Source organism: Erinaceus europaeus, chromosome 4, assembly GCF_950295315.1.
Source record: "Erinaceus europaeus chromosome 4, mEriEur2.1, whole genome shotgun sequence".
Taxonomy (NCBI): domain Eukaryota; kingdom Metazoa; phylum Chordata; class Mammalia; order Eulipotyphla; family Erinaceidae; genus Erinaceus; species Erinaceus europaeus.
In genome coordinates, this window is record NC_080165.1 from 25,859,638 (window position 1) to 25,878,766 (window position 19,129).

Consider the following 19,129-nt stretch of genomic DNA (forward strand, 5'->3'; position numbering starts at 1 on the left):
CTCACTTTTTCATAATAAATAAGTAAATCTTCTAAAAAATCCACTTCTGAGAGCATCAGTGTCCATTTCCAAGTGCCTCTACTGTGGCCTGGCCTGAGGCCAGAGGACACTCCTAACTTGGGTGTCGGATGCAGAAGGGACATTCCCACTGAAGAATACACTGCCCGCCATCCCTGAGGCCTGAGGCACCTGTGCCACCCAGCATCTGGCTGTGTGTGTGTGGGGGGGATGATCTCCCCATGCCTGTATCCCTCCAGACCCCTTCTGCCCCCAAGCCCAGGCAGAGACCTGCTGGGGTCTCCCAGATGCGAGAGGCAGGTGGATCTGATAAGCCAGCAGCAACCCCAGCAGAGGCAGCGGTGACACCAGCTTCAGTGATAAGACAGGGCCAGAGCAGCGGGAAAGCCTCCCTCCCTTGTGAGGCCATAAACCCATCCTTCATGCTGTTCTCAGGCTGCCAAGGGCTCTCCAGCAAGGGGGAGGGGGCCCCTGTCAAATCAGGTGCCCTGTTTGGGCACACCTGCTTCTAGAGGGGCCAGGACCCCCAATTTCCCTCTCCAAGAAGCAGGGTGGAATCAGTGAGAGGGTGTGAGGTTGGGAGGCCAGAATGTCGGCCTTACACTGGGGCAACAGGGAGCCAAGAGGAGTGGAGATAAGGAGAAAGGGGGAGTGTGGGGCGGGGGCAGGATGGCAGCAGTAGGCACAGACTGGAGAGTCACCCAGAAAGCACTGCAGAGACACGGGGGTGACAAGGAGCCTAGCTGGGATGGTGACAGGGAGGGGCGATCAGGCAGGCCAGAGGCCCTTGGGGCTACAAGTCAGCACCCTCACTCCCAGCCCCCTGAGGCCTCGCTCTCAGAACACTCGACCTAGAACACGTTCACAAGGCTGTGTGCACGCATGCGTGCATGGAATGGAGTGTGAACCCAGGAGCCACTGGGTGCAGGTCCAGGCAGGAGTAACAAGACCTGCCCTCTACACAGGGAGACCCCATCTGCCTGCTGCCCACCCCCATCCTCCTTAGCTGTGCAAGTACTCCCAGACAGACCCTAGCCCAGCTCAGCCCGTTCTCACAAGGACATCTGTGGACTGTGACCCAGACTGAGCCGACAGCTCCAGGGCCAGGGCCTCTAAGGGACCCCTGGCTAGACCTGATGTTGCAAAGCTCAATTCTTCCATGTTCTGGGCCTCAGTTTTCCCATCTGCAGCATGAAACAATGACCTTCCCCCCAGTCCCACCCTCCCAAACCATTAGGAATGCTAAATGAGAGATCATCATTTGTCCAGTACCAAGCAAGGACTAAGTCCTCTCCCTAGACAGCACCACCACCTTCAGTGTATGGCCAGAGGGCTCACATTCCTCCTTAATACCGCTCCATCCTCCCTACCTCAGGACCTTTGCACACGTAGGTCCTCCTGTCTGAAACATTCTTCCCTGTGTGTTTGGCTGTTCCAGGCTCAACTGTCATTTCCTCCAGGAAGTCTTCCCTGACTTCCCAAATGGGGTCAAGGTCCTGAGAATCTCTAACACCAGAATGCAAGTGCCACAAACCCAGAATGGTGAGTGGCTTTCCCATGGCTATGCTGAATATATGAAGGAGACATAGTTACACTCACCCAAACCTTTAGTAGCAATCAACACCTGGCCATTGAGGGATGACAGGGCTGCCTCGAAGGCTGTGGGTACAGACCTCTAACTGGTATAGAGGGTCTGGGAAGATTCTCAGAGGAGAATGCCCTTGGCCTGAAATCTAAGACTTAAAGCTGCAGGGTTCTCTAGGCCCAGCTTATTTATTTTTAATACTTATTTTAATGACAGAATGAAAGGTAATAAGAGAGAGACTCCAGAGCACTGCTCAGTTCTGGCTTATAGTGGTGCTGGGGATTGAACCTGGGACCTCACAGCCTCAAGCTCCTAAGTCTTTTACAGAACCATTATGCTGTCTCCCCTGCCCTAGGTCCAATTTAAAAATAGGGAGATTGTGGTCCAGGAGGTGGAGCAGTGAATAAAGCATTGGACTCTCAAGCATGAGGTCCTGAGTTCATACCCCAGCAGCACATGTACCAGAGTGATGTCTGGCTCTTCCTCTCTCCTATGTTTCTCATTAATAAATAAATAAAAATATATTTTTTTTAAATGGGGAAACTAAGTGCTAGAGCTAGAAGCTACCTAGGAAGTACACTGGCTGCTCAGATCTACCATCTAAGGCTCTGCCAAGGCCCTCACACCTGGGTGGCAGACAACCCCCTCAAGCCGCTTACTCCAGCCTCGGGCCTGGTCATCTGGTAGCAGGGCTGCGAATTCGGGGGTGGCACTGCGCGTGCAGTTGCTCGGCTTAGTTGGGCAGCTGGCAGCATCATGGCTCTGAACCAGCTGTTTGGATGACAAACTGCGTTCAAGCTTCATTAGGGTAATCACGGGCTCCCCTCCCGGCAGTGCCGCGGAGCGCAACTGTCAACCTGAACTAATCAAACCTGGCCCCAGGACGCCCGCCCGCCTGGCTGACAAGCCGCTAAGCTGCTGAGCCACTGTGTGCGGCACTGCTCCAGGCTGGGGCCTGGGCCACCAGTTCCCAAGGCAGGCAGGCCGGCCTCATGGATGGCTCCTGTGTGCACCCCAAAATTCTGGGAGCTACAAGGGCCTTGCCATGGCAGTCTGGCCCTGCCGGCCACTTTGGGGGACAGAGAGCTCATGGGGTATGCATCTGCAGAGAGAGTGAGCTCAAACCCTGGCCCCCAGGGACTGTCATCTCCTCCCCACTGCACCCCTACACAAGTACACCCTTCAAAGATAGCAAACGGAGCCTGGGAGCTGACATGACAGGCTGTGAGCCCTGTGTCCCGGGGCTGTGAGGAGGCAGGTATGGGCAGATAGCGCTCTGTCAAGCACCAGGCCACTGATGCCCGAGGGAGGTCATGCCTGTAGCCTCACTGGGCTGCCCACAGGTATCTGCCTGCCAAAGCCAGTCCATCTGCTCTGCAGGCTTGAAATCAGAATTTGGCCTCTGACATCTGGGGAAACTGAGGTCCAGTGAGGCAGCTTCAGTATCAGAGATACCCACATGCCATCGGAAGACAAGGACTGCAGAGGCCGACATCCACCCTTCATTCATCCATTTGCTCCCTTGATAAACACCAGTTCCAAGACTGTGGCAGACGCTGCTGTTTGCTGAATGAACAGATGACTGAAGGATGAGTGAGAGAATCAATGAATGGTGCTGGGGACGAAGCCGGGAATTCAGCAGACACCACCTCTACCTCCGGAGGTCACTGTCTGCTGGGGGAGGCAGGCGCACAGGATTTATCACAAATGACATGGGCAGCGAGGACATGGCACAAAGCAACCTGACGGCATCATCACAAGGGTCCAGTCTGAGCCTGGGAGGTGACACCGCAGCTGGATGCAGAAGGGCCACTGAGGGCAGACAGGACAGGAGTAGCACATGCAAAAGCTGGAGGCTTCTGAAGACACAAGCTGGAGGACAGGACTGAAAGCCACTGTGGCCAGCAGGATGATGGGGGCATCTCCCAGATGGAAGGGGTTGATGCAAGGTTGTGGCTAGGGGGATGGCAATAGGAGATCGAGTAGGAAGGTTCAAAGCTTAGACAACACAAACACCACACTGAGCAACAGCGACATGGAAGGGGGAGGGTCTGTCAGTCTGAAGAGCCGAGATGGGCAAAGCCAGTCCTACTGGGAGAGGTAGGGGAGGGAGCACCGGGCCCTTTCTGGGCTTGCACCTAGACGGGAGTGACACATATCTGTGCAGATGAGCCCCTGGCACGCAAAGGATTTCTGTTCCTCCATAGTAAGCTATGCCTCAAAAATCAAAACTAGGGGTTGTAAGCATAGCTCACCCAGTGGAGCACACACCTGGCCATGTGAAAAGCCCTGGGTTCAAGTCCCAGCACCAATGGGAAGCACCACAGATGGCATCTGGGGTGGTCTGCGGATGGTGGCAGTGCTGTGATGTCTCTCCCTCTAAATACATGGATAAAAACAAAGTTCCGGTTAGGTCACCTGTCTCTTTCAAGAGGTTTCTGCATTTGCAGACTTTGCCCAGGCTCTGTCTGCATGGGGGTATGGAGGGGGACACTTGCAAGCTGTGACCAGACTGTGCTCTTGGCCACTGCACTGTGAAGTCAAGGGGCCATCTGGCCTCCCCCACTCAGGCTCTCTGAGGATCTCAATCCTCGAAGAAGAAAAGGGCACAACCCTTTGACCTCCAGGCCCTGGGGAGTCCATCTGCCCCTAGGCGTAATGCATTGTTAAGGGTCAACAGTGTCCTGGCACCCCTGCCCTCAAGCCCAACCCTGTGCCCAGGGGTCTACATAGGACAGAGCAGGAACTTGACCCATCCCAGGCTTTTAGGCAGGCACCCTTCCTCTGCATCTACTGGGTGCCAGGCCACCTGAGCCTCCCCCCACCCCCAGACTCATCATAGCTGCTCCAGGAGCTCCTAGCTGGGCTGCAACACTACAGGTACAGAGTAGCAGGAAAGGAGCCCTGCTGGGGCTGCAGTTCCAGATGGCCCCTGTGGGAGCCCACCCTGAAGGCCCTCTATCCTCAGACAAGGCGAATTCAACGAGCCTTTCCCCAGAACACCAGACAGGCAAGACGCCCTGATGTCACAGCAGGTGGTGAGAAGGGGAGCCTGGCTCCAGCTGGAGTCTGAACATCTCACCCTTTGCAGATACCTGGGGAGGTCCCAAGGCGGCAGATGGGGGCACCAGAAACACTCATGCTGGCACAGCTGTCTGCAGGGCCCTCTGGCATTTCTCATTAGTCTCCCAGTGGCCTGGCAATGGGTCATGGGGTCAGAGCTACCACTGACTCCAGTTTACAGAAAAGGAAACTGAAGTTGTAGGTGTGTGTGTGGGGGGTCTGATGTGCAGGGACTGCCCTAGGGTCCCCACCTCTCTGAAGCACCCCCAGCTATCTACAGAGCTTTGCACACAGCCCAGCAGGAGGTGGGCTCTCATCTGAGACAGTAGGAACAGCTCTGTTTTACTCACAGATACACTCCTCCATACCTCACCCCATCCCAGCACGGTGTCTGCTGCACAGTAGGGCTTCAGCTGCCTTATTACATGAAAGGCTTTGCTGAATGAATGTTGCCTGGCAGAAAGAATCCCAGGAACTGTGGAAATACAGTGGTGGCATGTTACCCCTGATCTGAGTGAGGGGTGTGTGTGTGTGTGTGTGTGTGTGTGTGTGTGTTGGCGGGGGAGGGAGTTGTCTAGGCAGAAGGCACAGTGGGGGCCAAAGTCTGGTGACAATAAAGACCAAGGCACTAAAGGCACCAAAGCACAAAAAGGACAATCACCGAGTGTGGGGGGAACACAGGTGGCCAGACTAGAAGACTAGCAGGGTCTCAAAGTGGTTGAAAGGGACCTCCTTCAGAGTTCTAACCCTGGGGTGGGAACCCCCCAGGATTCAGGTCACCTCTCAGTCTTGCTCTGGCCAGCCTGGCACCCAGCCCACCACCATCCCCAGACCCAACTACATAGTGGACACCCAGGTGTGCAGATCAACTGTTACCCTCCACCACACACACACACACACACACACACACACACACACACAGCACTAGGAGCACTGTCCAGGATGGAACCAGCCCGCCAAGTGCCAATTACAGCTTGTGACCTTGGCCCCATTAGTATGGCCTCTTCCCACAAAGCACACTAGCTGGCACCAAGAAACAGAGCAGCTTGGGTGACATGGCTGTGGGCAACAGGATGTGTCACTTATGTCTGACTAGGACCAGTGGAGGAAGGTGACGGTGCTGTCCCGAACAGCAACTGGCTCTCAGCCTCTACCAGCAAGGCCAGGGGAATCAGGCTGGAAAGTCACCCCAGACACCCCACCTCTCTCTCACCCCAGGCTGGGCCCTGCTCCCAGGAACCTCCCCTCCCCCTGGGCAAGCCAGGTTTCAGCCACCCTTAGCTCCAGCTGCCCCTCAATCCTTCCACTCGTCTGTCCTGCTTAGCCGTGCCCCAAGCACGTCTGTCTTCCTAAACAGCAGCTCCATGCCCCTCAGAGCTTCATCCAGAAACTGGGGCCCTTTCCCAGAAGTCCCTCCTCCTCTCCAGGCCACACAGCAGCTCCTACTCCAGCCCCACTGTGTCCCCCTCCTTGGGCCCACTCCTGGAACCCAGCTGAAGACTGCTCAAGGCAGGGAAAATTGAGCCCCTTCCCAGACCTTCAGCCTGGCTGAAATGGTCACGCCCCCATTAGCCCAGTGTCCATCATACTCAGTCACACTGGTTTCCCTTCTGCCCTTAAAAAGGTCCAGAAAGGCTCACCACAGGCCCTTTGCATCTGCCTCTGCCCAGGATGTTTTCCCTATTGGTACTTCAGGACCAGCCCGTCTCATCCTTCAAGACCCCCTCTCTCCTTGCAGAAGCCCCCCTGAGCACCTGTCCACCATTGCACAATGGTGTTTCACATGCCTATGTCTTCCTGGCTTCTGGGGGGCTGCCTGACACAACATTTGTGTCCCTGGGGTCTGGCACAGAGTTGCTGCTCCCTCTGTGTGGCACCGAATGAGCACATGAGCTGGTAGCATCCACAGTGCAGTTACTGAGAGCCCTGGATGCCACCTCCCATCTAGCTCTTCCACCTCCCCCCTGAGACCCCCTTACTGAGTCCCAGGTCCTTCTCTACCACCCACCACTGGCACCCTCTCTGAAACCAACAGCTGTCCCTCCCATGATCCTCAACCTGTGCCTCTTCCCACCCTAGCAGCCACTGCCTGGCCCAGCTTCTCCCCCGCCCCCCTCCTATCACTTGTCTTCACAGACCCTGGTGTCATAGCCTGTACCTGGTGCCCCACCACAACCCCTCCTCACACCTTTAAGTCCTGGACAGCCCCTGATGTCTCTCTACCTGAGATCTCTTTCTCCTTCCCTCTGGGGTAAGAACTCCAATTTATCTATCAAGACCCAAAATATCCCCCTTTGTAAAAAAAAAAAAAAAAAAAAAGAAAAGAAAAAAGAAAGGAAAAAAAACTGTACATTCCCTCTCATCTGTCAGGACTCTACTGACCACAACAGACAGAAACACCACTTTAGAGAACTCTAGCAAAAGAAAAGGGGGGCACACACATACCCATCTATGTAGCTAGAAATTCCAGGGGCAGCAGTTTCAGGCTGAGCTGGATCCAGAGGCAGAAATGAAGTGACATACCTCCCATTTCAGCCCTCGTGTGAGCTTGTGAGAAAATCCCCATCCTACCCCACACACAGCTGTGGAAGAGGAGCACCACTTCACACCAAGGCCTGCTGTTAATTCCCACCCTCAGCTCCCAAGTCAAACCTCCACGGAAGCCTCTGATTGGCTGTGGTTGGGGGGGGTGAGTTGTGTCCCCCCTATTCTTATTGGAAGGTAGAGGGCTCTGGGTTCCAGGAAGCCAGCCCTCAGGCCCCAACAGAACCTGAGCACCTCTCCACTGGTCCTCATGCCTCCTCAGGCCTCCCCTGCACTTTGGGTCCTGCCCCCTGAGGCTCTGGCTGTCCAGACACATGGAGTCACCTGTCCCTCCCAGTAGGACCTCCCTGGAAGAATGCCCAAGAAACTTCCCTCCAAGTGAAGCAGAGGCAAGACTGCACACACCTTGTGTAGAATAGCGGGTTAACTGTCACCCCTAGCAGGCAGCAGATCTGCACGTTCACGGAGGCCTCAGGGGGACACAAAGCTAAATGGCAAGGCAGAGAGTCAGGCAGGGGTGCCCATGGGGCCCTGGGCTGAGCCCAGTCCCAGCAGCCTGGCCTGCGGGGGCCACTCGGCCAATCCCAGCACGCATGCTAAGGGGCTGAGAGTGGAAGGGCTGGGAAAATAATTACCAAGGAGGCCGGGAAGGGAGGCGGGGAGGCTGGCGAGAGGCTTAATGAAACTGCTAACGCTTTAGTGATTCCTGCCTGCTCGGGGAAGGCGGAGGCAGACAGCCATGTTGCCAGCTCCCGCGACAGGCTGCCAGGCGGGACGGGCTGGGCACGGCCGAGGCGGCAACAATAGGCACCTCTTCATCATCTGCCTCCTGGCACGTGACGTCTAAAGGACGCTCTTAATATATTAAAGTCTGGATGACAGTCCATTTCAACACATCTCCTATTAAAATGGACTGGAGTCCACACAGATGCTTTATAGCACAGAAAATGGCTAAAATTCTAATGAGTTGCAGGATGCCAGATCTCTTGGGACCAGGACGAGTGGGGTGACTGGCCCCACTTCCAGATGGGGACCTGGGAGGTCAGCCACCTCTGGAAGGACGCTGAGTCATTCCAAGAAAGCGACTGGCCCCTTAATGCCCTCCCACAAACAGCCCCTCTCCTGTCCACCTTCTCAGAAGAGCTCACCACAGGCCCCCTTCCCAAAACATGCACCCAGAGTCACATTACAAGACCATGCAGACAGCAGTGGCCCCTAGGATGGAGACTCCTGGTCAGTTCCCCTGAACATATATGGATCAATAAGCTCTGGCCTGTGGCTTTCAATGCATGGTATCTCATGTCAGCTCAGGGAGAGAGTACACTGAGAGGTTAAGTGGTGTGCCCCAGGCCACACAGCTGGCTGGCGACAGAGTAGAGACTCCAAAGCTGAGTGTTCTGACTCCAAAACCAGGTGTTCTTTGTTCACACTCCACAGTGCACAGTGAGTGCCTCATGTCCCCTGGCAGGCTCACAGGGAACCACCCCCCACTTAGCCAAGGTCCTCTGGGCAGCAAACTGGCATCGGAGTCACTGCCAGAGGTGGAAATGACTACAAAGCAGAATCCCATGCAGCATAAGGTGGGCACACACATATGTGCCACCTCCACTGCACACATAAGAAACTGAGGCTCGGGGCAACAGTGTGACGTGATGCCTCACAGGATACCCTCACTCAGGCCTGAACCCTTCCACACTGGGTGGTGCTGGCTCAGCAGACACAAGTTGGATCCCCATGGAACCTAGACTGAAGGCCAGTCCCTCCCACGCCCAGGTTGCTCAGGGTGTGGATCAGTGCACACCCTTCTACATGGGCAGACAACCTGGCAGACCTGGGGGCTGGGCAATGTGGGCAAGACTTGGAAAAATCTACTCACCACCTCCACCTTCCCTGGGAGCCCCCTGGAACCTTCCAGATTATCCTAATCATGGGAAGAACCCTTTCCAGGGAGGTCCAGCAGCTCATGTGGTCCCACCTGGCTCTTCCTAAGTTTGCTCCCCCAGAGGATGCCACCAGAGAACTAGGTCACTACTGAATCCCACCCCCACTTCACCCCATGGGTTTAAGGCCTCAGTGCAAGTGGCATGTTGTAGAAGAATGAATGAGTAAGGAATGAATGAATGTAGAAACGAGTCATACCCCACAGCAGCCTTCACCCCGTGGCCATTTCTGGCTGCCAGAAGGGACTCCCACCCCACAAGGCCAGCCCCAGGGCTCACCACTGCAGAAAAACATACTGAGGCTCAGGGGTCCCGGGGGCCTCAAAGGAGGCAACAACTCGGAGACTGCCGGCTGGGAAGCTGGACTGGGGTTGCTGTTTCAGCCCCAGCCCTGCAGTGTCCTCCTTTCCAAAGACACGTGCCTGCATGTTCCCTGGTCCCATGCCACCACCCGAGGGGGCTGACCCTGTCCACAGCACTGATGGGAGACAGAGGCCCTAACCCATGCTCCCACGGTCAGTGGAAAAAACAAGCTCAGGGCCCTCTGATCTTCCCATTCTCATCCCTGCTTCCACACGCCACAGCTGCCTCCTTCTCCACCATCAACGCAGCAAAGAAGGGGTGGGGGGCGGGGAGGAGGGGAGGAGAGCCCCCCTCCAGCCCGCAGCGGGTTCCTTTCTGGTCAGGGGAAAGGCCTCTAATGAAGGCCCCGCAGATGCCGCTGAGCTGGCGGTGTCAGCCCAGAGCCCTGTGGAGCCGCGGGGCGCGCATCTCTGCTCCCAATTAGCACACAGGTCCTCCATCAAAGCGCGCGCCTGCTGCCAGGAGCAGACGCCAGAGGGGCGGCCCTTTCACGGTGGGGAGGAGGCCCCAGCTCTCTGGCAGGGTCCTGACCCCTGCCCCTTGCCTTTCTGGGGGGAGTATAAGCCCCCCCCACCCCCACACTCACTCACACCCTCTCCAGTCAGCCAGCTCAGGGCAGAGCCGTCACCCCGGGGACGCGCTAATGAAGATGGCCGACATTAATCTCTTCCCTCTCCCGACAGGTCAATTTATGGTTCCGTGGGGAGCCTTGGCACTTGGCCAGAGGGCCTGACATAACTCTCCCTGTTCCCCGGGAGGACATCGGGGGTGGGCTCAGCAGGGTAGAGAGGACAAGGGTCTCAGCAGACAGGGCAGGGGCAGGCCCTCCTTTGGAGCACCACCAACATCACCCCCAACACGTCTACATGGGACCTTGGCCCCTGGACATGAAGGCTGAGGAGCCAGGCCCACAGGTACCTAAGCTCCCCGATTCAGGGCACCTGCTCCCCAGCAGGAGACGTAGGTGGGGGGGGGGGGGTGGAGGCTTATGACTGTACTCACCATCTCACAGAGCTATGAAAACCCCCCAAGGAGCTGGGGTCCATTTGCTGCTACCAGACTCCCCAGTGCTCATTCCTCGAAGACCACTGAGCTGGCTCTGGGGACAATGCATCAAAACAGGGCCTGCTCTCTGGGAGCCCCCGGTAGAGGGGGGAGCCCCACAAGGGAGTATGAGGTGTCACACTGCAGACAGTAATGGAGGCATTTTCCAAAGGCTGGGGGTGCCCAAGGAGAGAAGCACTGACTGCAGCACTGAGACATAGAGCTGGGGGCCTGGAGGCGGGGGACACGGGCAGAAGGAAGGGTCCAGCTGGGACTGAAAAGGATCTGTAGTTGGACAGGCCAGAACACAGGGCACAGGGGGGAGGGAACATCTGGGGGAGGGGTGGATGCGGTGCTGAGGGGCTCTGTGACCAGAGACCATAGGGCTCACAAGGGTGGGGCTGCAGAACTAGCAGGGCAGACCCCAGAGAAGTCCAGTCTCAGGAGACTGCTCAGGAGTTTGGCCTAGTTTAGGTCTGTGGACAGGAGGCATCAAAGCTCAAAGCCACACTGGCAGTTGCACTGACAGCTCAAAGGACAGTTCTGGCTCTGGTGGCCCAAGATGGATGAGCTGGGGGTTTCAGGGGTCAGATGGAAATAGCCGGGTCAGAGGGGACAAGGCAAGGCTGGTGACTGAGGAGCAGAGGCTGAAGGCCCTGTAGCTGACCAGACAGGAGGACATGCACTGCTGCTTGAGAAGCCACAGACTTGGGGTCTTCAGTTTGGAAGCTGACAGAAGCGATGTCATTGGGATGAAGCTAAACTTGTGAGCCTGGGAGGTCCCAACATGTCCCCAAACCCAACCCTGGAGGTGCAAAATCCTGACCATTGTTGGGCTTCTCTGGGGGGGTAGGGAGAGGGGGTCATTCAGTTCCTTTACAGAAGGACTGTCCTCTCCCAGACACTGGGGACCATGGTGGCCTGGCAGTGCCAGAGTGTAGGATTGGGCAGCCCTGCTGGTGTATAAGGGCAGAGCTAGCCCCGGGTGCCAGAGCCCAACACTGGTGCCCCCCTCAGTGTGTGCTCCATGAATCCCTACTAATGGGATGCCCCTTCTCTCCTGTTCTGGGCCCTCCCCACCTCTCTCTCCTCCTGCTCCGGAGACCCCCAAACACACCCCCTCCTTCATCCTGGGAGTATCCCCATTTTCCTAGGCTGGGGACTCAGGCGCCCATATCTGAGGGACTTACTCAGAGACACTCAGCTGCTAGGTGTTGAGTCAATGACCCCCAAGCACACACTTTAAAAAAGAGGGAAGACCCTGCCGCAAGAAACCACCTAATAGCTTACAGTGGCTGTATTATGGCGGTGGGTCAATGACTGATTTTTCCATCCTTCTTTTTCTACAGTGAAATATTCGTGCCCTCTAATCCAGGGCTGTGTGCGCCCAAGTGGGGAAAGCTCCAGCTCTGGGGGGAGGCGGGGGGCCGAATCCCCGGGGCACCCTGAGCAAGCTACCGGCCCTCCCTAGGCCTCTGTTTTCTCATCTGTACAATGGGGACAAGAGCCCCACTCGAGCTGAGCCGGTTACGCCCGGCGCACAGTAGGCACGCAGAGTGCCAGCCTCGCAGCAGCACACCCCCGCGCTCTCGCCACCTGCGCGGCCTCCAGAGGGAACTCGAGACGCCCCCACGTGCCAGACGCTGGTGCCAGGCGGCCACCGGGTCCCCGGGGCGCGGGCGCCCACCCTCCCTCTCGCCTCCCCGCGCCGCGCCCGCGCTGTCCCCTTACCCTGGTGGCCGGTGGGCCGGCATCGGTCCCGCAGGAGAGCCCGGGCAGCGGGGCCGGGGTCCGGAGCGCGGGGCGCGGGCGCGGACAGGGCGCGCGGGGGCGCGGGCCGCGCGCTCCGGGCCGTGCGCCCCGCGGCCGCCGCGTCCTCGCCTCCAGCGCGGGCCCCGCGCCCCGGCCGGCCCGGGGGCAGGCCCTGCGCAGCGCCGCGCCGGGTGGGGGGCGGGCCTGGCGGGCCCTGGAGAGGCGCCCGGGCGGCGCGGGCTCCTGGCGGACGCGGGCGGAGCCGCTGCGGTGGCCCCTCTGCTGAGTGGTGGGACGCGATTTACTGGCTGCAATTCCCGGCGCCCCTCGATGGCACTTAAGAGAGATCGGGAGGGAGCCGGGGAGAACGGGCGGAGGGCTGGCGGGCTGGCGGGCGGGCGGAGGAGGGGCGGCGGGAGCCGTGCGCGCGGGCGGGGGAGGGGCGCGGGGAGGGGGCGGGCGGGCGGGAGGTGGGGAGAGGCCCGGATGGAGGCGGCGGGCGGCCGCGGCGCGCGGGGCCGGGGTGGGGGGGGCCCTGCCTGCAGCCCCCGCCCACCCGCGCCCAGCCCCCCCACGCACCCCAGTGCGGCTAGCGTGGGTGATGCCACCTCCTCCCGGCCGGCCCACCCCACCCCTTCAAAAAGAAACCCCTTCCAAGGAGCTCCCCACCCCAGCCCTGCCTGGGCCCCCACCTTCCCTGGCCCACCCCGCTCTGCCTCCTCCCCGCAGGCTCCCCCTCCTTCTGAGCAGCCCGCTCCACCTCCCTGCCCTCGCCCTGTGCCCGCCTCATGCCTGGCACTGCTGGAAAGCTCAAACTCTTGCCCACCGGCCCAATCCAGTTCAAACCATATTTGATTTGAACCCAGCATCTTTTGTCTTGGGGGGGGGGCTGTTTTTAATTAAAATTAATTCTCATCATTTACAAATTGAGACTTTTCACAGAAAAATCCACATTGCCAGCTGAGCTTGGAAAAGAGGAGGCTCAGAGGGAAGCCTGCCCCGCTTGGCACTGCCGCTGGGCAGAGCCTCTGGCAGAACTCTGGCCTGCCGCGTCTTCAGTCCCCATCAGGTCCACCTGCCTGGACTGGCTGGGACCTGGGCTCTGGTACCCCAGTGCCTTTGCAGCTCCCTCTCCCTGCAGTGCCCACCCTTTGCGGTCCCTCTTCAGGAAGTTTCCTGGCGCTGCCTACCACCAGGACTCCCCTTCTCCTGTGAGGGCCAAGCCCTCCAGGCGGTGGTGGGCCTGCCCCACGGCTGCTGCTGCTGCTGCTGCTGCTGCTGCTGCTGCTGCTGCTGCTGCTGCTGCTGCTGCTGCTGTTGCTGCTGCTGCTGCTGGCAAGGCAGGCTCTGCGGCTGCGCTCTCTCTGCAGGGCTGCTGCACTCTGGCTGGATGCCACTCTCAGCCTGGCTCTGGGCCTGGCCCACAGTAGGCATGCAGCAAGCGTTGGCTGAACAGCTACCAAAGAGCGGCTGGAATGGGGATGCCACGAGGCCGCCTGGGCCACGGCGGGCACAGGGCACCCGTCCCTGCAGCTGATGTTCATTTTCAAAGCCCCAAATGTTCATTCAGTGTGGCTCTTGCCAACCAAGGAAGCTAATGATTTCCACGCTTCATTTTTCTCCACCTTAATCCCACTGCCAGAGCTTCAGGGCTGCTTCTGCTGCCGCAGTCTATGGAGTGGCACTGAGGCTTCCCAGAGGGTGCACTTCACCCAGGGGAGTATCCAGAGGACTCAGGAAGGGCCTGGCTCTGCCTTCCTGCCACCCACCAAATCACAAGGACCTTGGGTCCACAGGGTCTGGGGGCACCAACTGCCTACTATCCATGGAGAGCTGGAGAGCCCTCTGGGTTGTGATGACTGCCGGACAGGGGTCTCCAGCACCCCTTTGTCACACTGCTTCCTGTGCAGAGCAAGTAGAAGGCAAGTGAGCACTGACCTTCCCCAGCCACCAGTCATAGTTCAAGTTTTACCAAAAGTCTGTGTCTCCAACAGTCAGGGCACTTGCTTCCCACTTGAACAGAGAAGGAACGAGTTCAGAGAGGGTGACCTTGCCAAGGTCACAGGCGGGTGTGGCACTAAGGTAGGAGCCAAGTGAGACCCCTCACTATGGGGCTGGATCCAGAGGTGAGACAGTCTGTAATGAGGCACCTGGATCCCAGAGATGACTCCAGCATGCCTGCCCCACCCCCACCCCCACTCCTACCCACAGTGCCTTGCATGCCTGAGCAAATGCTGGGGAGCCTGTCCCCACTTCCTCAGCTGCCCTCTGACTGAGCTGGCCCAGCCAAGCTAGGAAGCGGGAAGCAGGCACCTACCCACTAACAACTTCCCAGGTCCAGTCTGCAGAGGGAAGCAGTGCCTTCTCCACAGGCCTTGGAGGCACAGGCAGAACAGCAGGTGAGGAGGAAGGAGAGCCAGGAGATTCAGGGGTTTAAAACACTTCTGAGTTTAAGTCCAGATTTCCCAGCCTCTGAGCTATGACTCACCTACTTGGGCCTCAGTTTCGCTACTTGTACAAAGTATGCAGACTGGTTATCAGAAGACCCAGTGACTTAAGAGGCTAGAAGGGGAGAGGTGTGAAGAACCCCTTGGTAACAGTTCAAGTCTCCTAAACCTTTTGAAGGAAACAGAGGGAGCAGTTGAAAGTGTGGGGGTTGCAGGCTCATGTCTTAGCTCCACTGTCTGAGCTGTGTGGCCTTGGATAAGTGACACAATCCTGCTGGCCTTGGAGTCTCTGTAGAATGGGGGTATGAGTGACATCCAAGCTAGCCATGCCCTGTGTGCCTGGCAGTGCCCATATCTGCTTTTCCAGACTCCCAGGACCTATGAGGGCAACTGGTCTCAGCAAGGAGATGCTTCTGTTCTCTCATGAGTCTGTGAGCCTGGCATTTCGCCCCCAGAGCAGCCAGACTGCTGTTCAAATTCCGCCTCCATAGTTTCAGGATGGGGGCTTAAAGGGTGGCCTCAGTTTCCCTTGCTGGAAAGTGAGAGAACAGCACCAGCTGCTGTCTCTCATGCTTGTGTCTTGCTCTTACAGGCTCCAAAGGTGTCCCTCACCTCCCACTTAATGAGCGACGTAGACATCTGTGCTGGGGACTCTTAGCCCCACGTGCTGGCCAGATGAGAGCCATCTGACCAGGTGGCATCCCTGACTGCAGGCCCGGGGCCTCAGGACACCGACCCTCTAGGCCTCAGCTGTAGTGATTGGACAGGTCCAGGCTTGTGCTGGAGAACCTAGGAAAGAGCCCATGTCAGGGAGGAGCATGAGGACCCTCAGTCCCTTGGAGGAATGGGCCTTGCCTGACTTCCCCCCACCGCCACCCCACCGCCAGCTCAAATATTTCATTTCTTGCCTACCACTGGCTCTGCATGCTGATGGGAATTTCAGATGATCTGCCTACCTGTGGATTGTATGTCCTCTCTCTCACATAAGCTTCAGGGAGGGAGTGTTTGTCTGATTTGATCCTAGCAGCTAGGACTGCACATAGTAGGTGCTTAACAAACACGTGTCGGATAATAACATGTAGATGGAAGTGATGCGATGGATGGCAGAGCCTCCCTGTCTGTGGGCACTTCCCTTTTCTGGAAACATACCCTCAGTCCAGCTACTGTTTCTCTGCCCACCCCCCTATCAGTCCTCCTCCCTCTGCAGCCAGGAAGTATGTCAGGGTCACTGCAGTGCCAACAGGTCTCTTGGATGAGGGAGGGACCCAGCAGTTTTCAGGCTCCCAGCTCAGCCCAGAGCCGTCTGGGGACATAGCAGGCCCCTGTTGGGCAGGCCCTGTTCCAGCAGATGCATACTGGACGCCTGCCCTGGAGCCCAGCAGGGCTTCTCCCCCCACCCCGGGACTGTGGGGGCTCCCTGGCCAAGCCCCAGCATGTCATCTGGGGGCTGAACAGCCACCCCCTCCTCAGCCGCAGCCCCTCACATGTGCGTGGCACTCCCCCGTTACAGTTTACAAAGTGCGTTCACAGACATTATCACATCGGCTCCTAAACGCCCCCTAAAACCACAATAAATCTCTCGCTCTGGCTCCCGAGCCCACCGGCTGCCGGGTAATCAGTGAACAGTGAGGCCTCAGGGCGTCTTGCCTGCCAAAGCCTGAACCAGCAGGGGCAGAGGGGGGTCCACATGGGCGGGTGGCAGGTGGCGGGTGGCAAGCCCAGCTGGGGTGTAGCACAGAGCCCTGAGGGCCCAGTCTGCAGAGCAGAAGCTGCTTCTGGACCTGGAGGGCTCCTGCTAGAGCTGCCAGTGGGGCCTGGAGGATGAAGTAGGAGGATAGGGGTAGAAGCAGGGACCAAGAGCAGGAGAGGGGCCTGCAGACAGCCCCCGCTGGCTTCTCTCTGCCTGTCTGAGGACAGCCTCCCCTTCCAGTGCCACACTGAGCCCCTTTTGGTGCCAGTCTCACCTTAAGAGGTCTCACCTCTTAAGAATAAGATTCACCCCCACACACACACCCCCTACATATCCCAAAGGAGGCATCTTAGATCCCCCTGTGTCTGGGTTCCACTTCTGAATAACTCAAGGGACAATTTATCTCTATCTTGCTGTCTTGGCAGTGGCCTGGAGTCACAAGAACAGTGTGAGGCTGGGACCACTGACAGGGCAAATACCCCCCACCCAGAGGGCTGTACAGGAGACTAGACCCCACATGGCAGGACAGCGAGCAAAGGTGCTGGGTTCTCAGTCCTGGGCAGGACACCCCCATACATTCCCCTGCCCCAAGTCTCAGCCTAATTGACCAGCAACTATGGTTGGATTTTTTTTTTTTTCTTTTGAATCATGTCCCTGGATTCTCAAAGTTACAGGAGCTCAACTTACAAACTGTGGAAAGTTCAGCAAAGTTTAAATAAGCAGGGCCTGGGAGGGCCTGGCCCTGGGTTGGGGGAGGAGGGGAGGCTTACAGCAGCCCTGGCTGGAGTCCCTCTGCAATGCAGGCCCATGTCCCCGCTCTGTTCATTGGTCAGCCTGCTGAGCTCCTGCTGAGCCACAATGTCACCTTGGGGCCTCAGGGACCCTTGGCCTGTTGCAGCCGTGGTTTTGGTGGTGTCACAGTGGATTTGGAGCAGGTTGGCTTCTCTGTGGTTGCCTCTGGAAAGGATCAGCATTCTCCCTCTTTCTTTGCTGGGAAGAGCAGTTGCTGGGCCTAGATTCTGCTAGTGGATACCTAAGACTGTATACCTAAGACTGTATACCTAAGACTGTATACCTAAGACTTACTCGCCTTGTGTAATCTGCAGCGGTCCGAGGCAGTGGCTGAAAGGGAACTGCAGGTGAAAGGTGACTCAAGGGTAGATGTCCACATGCTCAGGGGACTCCATAGCCCCTCTGGAGACCTCAGAACTCACAGCCTCCAGGAAAAGGGACACAGAGCTCAGCAAAGTCCTAGGGCTCCTTGGCCTATCCATCCAGCAACCTTTCTCCAAGAGACTTGTATCCAGAAATCTAATGGGCTCTTACAACTCAATTTTTTTTTTAAATAAATTTCTCTTTTTTTGAATTTTTGAATTTTTATTTATTTATTAGATAGAGACAGAAATAGAGAGGGGAGGAGGAGATAGAGAGGCAGAGAGATACCTGCAGCCCTGCTTCACCACTCATGAAGCTTTCCCCCACAAGTGGGGACCAGGGGTTTGAACCTGGGTCCTTGTGCACTGTAATGTGTGCACTTAACTAGGTGCACCACCGCCTGGCCCCACAACTCAATTTTTAAATGGCCAAGGGACATAAGCAGATATGTCTCCAAAGATGGTACCCAAATGAGCACTAGACACATGAAAAGCGACCCAACACCATCAGACACTGAGTAGAATCTCACTGAGATGCTATCTCTCACCCACTGGGCTGGCTAATGTCCACAAACAGGTAATGGATGACAAGCATTGGCAGGAGGTGAAGAAGCTGTAACTGGCACATTCTACTGGTGGGCATGTTAAATGGTGCAGCTACCCTGAGACACACTCTCTCCAGCAATCAACAGATCTAGTAGGTGCTGTATGGGGGTGTAACTCAGTGCTGGAGCACATATCTCACAGACATGAGACTCTGGGTTTGATCCTTGATCATCCCCTTGCCAGAATAAGAGTTTGCCAAGAGCCCAGGGATTCTACTTCTGAGAAAGAAAGAAAGAAAGAAAGAAAGAAAGAAAGAAAGAAAGAAGAAAAGAAAAGAAAGAAAGGAAGGAAGGAAGAGGAGTTGGGTGGTAGCACAGCAGGTTAAGTGCAGGTGGCTGGCACAAAGTGCAAGGACCAGCTTAAAGATCCTGGTTTGAACCCCCCAGCTCCCCACCTGCAGGGGAGTCGCTTCACAGGCGGTGAAGCAGGTCTGCAGGTGTCTATCTTTCTCTCCCCCTCTCTGTCTCTCCTCCTCTCTCCATTTCTCTCTGTCCTATCCAACAACAACAGTAATAACTACAACAATAAAAAAACAAGGGCAACTAAAGAGAGTAAATAAATAAATATTAAAAAAGAAAGAAAGTAAAGAAGAAAGAAAGAGAAGAAAGAAAGAAAGAAAGAAAGAAAGAAAGAAAGAAAGAAAGAGAGTCTGGCGGTAGCGCAGCAGGTTAAGCGCACGTGGCGCAAAGCACAATGACCGTCGTAAGGATCCCGGTTCGAGCCCCCGACTCCCCACCTGCAGGGGAGTCGCTTCACAGGCGGTGAAGCAGGTCTGCAGTTGTCTATCTTTCTCTCCTCCTCTCAGTCTTCTCCGCTCTCTATTCCTCTCTGTCCTATCTAAAAACGACATCAATAACACAACAATAACTACAACAACAATAAAAAACAAGGGCAACAAAAGGGAAAATAAATATATATAAAAA

General features: G+C 56.9%; 1 protein-coding gene across 3 annotated transcripts in view; it reads right to left on the reverse strand.

Moving 5' to 3' along the window:
* TCF20 (transcription factor 20) overlaps positions 1 to 12,448 on the reverse strand; it is a 177,406-nt gene extending 164,958 nt beyond the window's left edge. For all 3 annotated transcript variants that reach the window (XM_060189069.1, XM_060189070.1, XM_060189067.1), the window contains exon 1: positions 12,289 to 12,448. The gene's annotated coding sequence lies outside the window, so the exon portion shown is untranslated. The remainder of the gene's footprint in view (positions 1 to 12,288) is intronic.
* Positions 12,449 to 19,129: the final 6,681 nt, after the last annotated feature.